The sequence below is a fragment of the Aegilops tauschii genome, chromosome 3 (genome assembly GCF_002575655.3).
Source record: "Aegilops tauschii subsp. strangulata cultivar AL8/78 chromosome 3, Aet v6.0, whole genome shotgun sequence".
Classification (NCBI taxonomy): domain Eukaryota; kingdom Viridiplantae; phylum Streptophyta; class Magnoliopsida; order Poales; family Poaceae; genus Aegilops; species Aegilops tauschii.
Window position 1 is genome coordinate 104,074,946 of NC_053037.3, and position 4,301 is coordinate 104,079,246.

The following is a 4,301-nucleotide window of genomic DNA, read 5'->3' on the forward strand; positions in this document are numbered from 1 at the left end:
GATAGCATGCCAAGTTTCATGAATTTCAGACGAGTTTTGGATTTACAAGAATTTAAAAACTAGGCATCTCAATGTGTTGTCGGCAATCAACGTTACCCCGGTGTTTGTAATTCATTCCCATTTCTTGCATGGGACCTAAGCATGCACCCAAGGACATAGATTTGATTTTTCAACCAATTTATATGCACTGGAGCATGTGCATGTAGTTCAAATATGAATTATGCACGTAAAATACATTGAAAACTCAGTTAATGCATAAAAATGTCCAAACGAACCCCGAAAAATCGCAAAATTCACATAACACTCATGTTGTTCTATGTTGACACGAGAAAAAAAATTGAAAGGAATAAGAGACAATGGATATCGTTTCGTCCACAAAGGTGGCACGTTCCCTACCGAAAACCATCATGCTTGTTGTGAGAAGCTCAGGTTTGTGAGAAGCATATACCAAACCTGCCCCAAATGGGACAAAATTTGTACCATGACATGTTGATGCCGCTCCATGATAGCATGCTAAGTTTCATGAATTTCAGACGAGTTTTGGATTTACTAGAATTTAAAAACCAGGCATCTCAATGTTTTGCCGGCAATCAACGGTGTCCCGGTGTTTGAAATTCATTCCCATTTCTTGCATGGGACCTAAGCATGAACCAAAGGACACATATTTGATTTTTCAACCAATTTATATGCACTGGGGCATGTGCATGTAGTTTAAATTTGAATTATGCACAAAAAATGCATTGAAAACTCAGTTAATGCATAAAAATGTCCAAACGAACCCCGAAAAATCAGTAAAATTCACACAACACTCCTATTGTTCTATGTTGACACAAGAAACAAATTTGAAAGCAATAAGAGGTATTGGATATCGTTTCGTCCAGAAAGGTGGCACTTTCCCTACCGAAAACCATCATGCTTGTTGTGAGAAGCTCCGGTTTGTGAGAAGTATATACCCAAACCTGCCCCAAATGGGACAAAATTTGTACCACAACATGTTGATGCCGCTCCATGATAGCATGCCAATTTTCATGAATTTCAGATGAGTTTTGGATTTACTAGAATTTAAAAACCAGGCATCTCAATGTTTTGCCGGCAATCAACGTTACCCCGGTGTTTGAAATTCCTTCAAATTTCTTGCATGGGACCTAAGCATGCACCAAAGGACATAGATTTGATTTTTCAACCAATTTATATGCATTGGAGCATGCGCATGTAGTTCAAATTTGAATTATGCACATTGCATTGAAAACTCAGTTAATGCATAAAAATGTCCAAACGAACTCTGAAAAATCACAAAAATTCACATAACACTCATGTTGTTCTATGTTGACAAAAGAAAAAAAAATTGAAAGCCATAAGAGGCAATGGATATCGTTTCGACCACAATGGTGGGACGTTCCCTACCGAAAACCATCATGCTTGCTGTGAGAAGCTCCGGTTTGTGAGAAGAATATACCCAAACCTGCCCCAAATGGGACAAAATTTGTACCACGGCATGTTCATGCCGCTCCATCATAGCATGCCAAGTTTCATTAATTTCAGATGAGTTTTTGATTTACTAGAATTTAAAAACCAGGCATCTCATTGTTTTGTCGGCAATCAACGGTGCCCCGGTGTTTAAAATTCATTCCCATTTCTTTCATGGGACCTAAGCAAGCACCCAAGGACACATATTTGAGTTTTCAGCCAATTTATATGCACTGGAGCATGTGCATGTAGTTCAAATTTGAATTACGCACATAAAATGCATAGAAAATTCAGGTAATGCATAAAAATGTCCAAATGAACCCCGAAAAATAAAAAAATCACACAACACTCCTGTTGTTCTATGTTGACACGAGAAACAAATTTGAAAGCAATAAGAGGCAATGGATATCATTTCGTCCACAAAGGTGGGACGTTCCCTACCGAAAACCGTCATGCTTGTTGTGAGAAGCTCCGGTTTGTGAGAAGCATATACCCAAACCTACCCCAAATGGGAAAAAAATTGTACCACGGCTTGTTGATGCCGCTCCATGATAGCATGCCAAGTTTCATGAATTTCATACGAGTTTTGGATTTACTAGAATTTAAAAACAAGGCATCTCAATGTTTTGCCAGCAATCAACGGTGACCCAGTGTTTTAAATTCATTCCCATTTCATGCATGGGACCTAAGTATGAACCAAAGGACACAGATTTGATTTTTCAACCAATTTATATGCACTGGAGCATGTGCATGTAGTTCAAATTTGAATTATGCACATAAAATGCATTGAAAACTCAGTTAATGCATAAAAATGTCCAAACAAACCCGAAAAATCACAAAAAATCACACAACACTCCTATTGTTCTATGTTGACACGAGAATCAAATTTGAAAGCAATAAGAGGCAATGGATATCGTTTCGTCCACAAAGGTGGGACGTTCCCTACCGAAAACCATCATGCTTGTTGTAAGAAGCTCCGGTTTGTGAGAAGTATATACCCAAACCTGCCCCAAATGGGACAAAATTTGTACCACGGCATGCTGATGCCGCTCCACGATAGCATGCCATGTTTCATGAATTTCAGATGAGTTTTGCATTTACTAGAATTTAAAAACCAGGCATCTCAATGTTTTGTCGGCAATCAACGGTACCCGGTGTTTGAAATTCATTCCCATTTCTCGCATGGGACCTAGGCATGCACCAAACGACATAGATTTGATTTTTCAACCAATTTATATGCACTGGAGCATGTGCATGGTGTCCAAATTTGAATTATGCACATAAAATGGATTGAAAACTCAGTTAATGCATAGAAATGTCAAAACAAACCCGAAAAATCACAAAAAATCACACAACACTCCTATTGTTCTATGTTGACATGAGATACAAATTTGAAAGCAATAAGAGGCAACGGATATCGTTTCTTCCACAAAGGTGGGACGTTCCCTACCGAAAACCATCATGCTTGTTGTGAGAAGCTCCGGTTTGTGAGAAGCATATACCCAAACCTGCCCCAAATGGGACAAAATTTGTACCACGGCATGTTGATGCCGCTCCATGATAGCGCGCCAAGTTTCATGAATTTCATACGAGTTTTGGATCTACTAGAATTTAAAAACCAGGCATCTCAATGTTTTGCCGGCAATCAACGGTGACCCGGTGTTTGAAATTCATTCCCATTTCCTGCATGGGACCTAAGCATGAACAAAAGGACACAGATTTGATTTTTCAACCAATTTATATGCACTGGAGCATGTGCATGTAGTTCAAATTTGAATTATGCACATAAAATGCATCGAAAACTAAGTTAATGCATAAAAATGTCCTGACGAACCCCGAAAAATCACAAAATTCACATAACACTCATGTTGTTCTGTGTTGACACGAGAAAAAAAATGAAAGCAATAAGAGACAACGGATATCGTTTCGTCCACAAAGGTAGGACGTTCCCTACCTAAAACCATCATGCTTGTTGTGAGAAGCTCCGGTTTGTGAGAAGCATATACCCAAACCTGCCCCAAATTGGACAAAATTTGTACCACGACATGTTGATGCCGCTCCATGATAGCATGCCAAGTTTCATGAATTTCAGACGAATTTTGGATTTACTAGAGTTTAAAAACCAGGCATCTCAATGTTTTGCCTACAATCAACGGTGCCCCAGTGTTTGAAATTCATTCCCATTTCTTGCATGGGACCTAAGCATGAACCAAAGGACACATATTTGATTTTTCAACCAATTTATATGCACTGGAGAATGTGCATGTAGTTCAAATTTGAATTATGCACATAAAATGCATTGAAAACTCAGTTAGTGCATAAAAATGTCCAAACGAACCACGAAAAATCACAAAAATTCACATAACACTCATGTTGTTCTATGTTGACACGAGGAAAAATATTGAAAGCAATAAGAGGCAATGGATATCGTTTCGACCACAATGGTGGGATGTTCCCTACCGAAAACCATCATGCTTGTTGTGAGAAGCTCCGGATCGTGAGAAGCATATACCCAAACCTGCCCCAAATGGGACAAAATTTATACCACGGCATGTTGATGCCGCTCCATGATAGCATGCCAAGTTTCATGAATTTCAGACGAGTTTTGGATTTACTAGAATTAATAAACTAGGCATCTCAATGTTTTGTCGGCAATCAACGGTACCCGGTGTTTGAAATTCATTCCCATTTGTTGCATGGGACCTAAGCATGCACCAAAGGACATGGATTTGTTTTTCAAGCAAAATATATGCACGGGAGCATGTGCATGTAGTTCAAATTTGAATTATGCACATAAAATGCATTGAAAACTCAGTTAATGCATAAAAATGTCC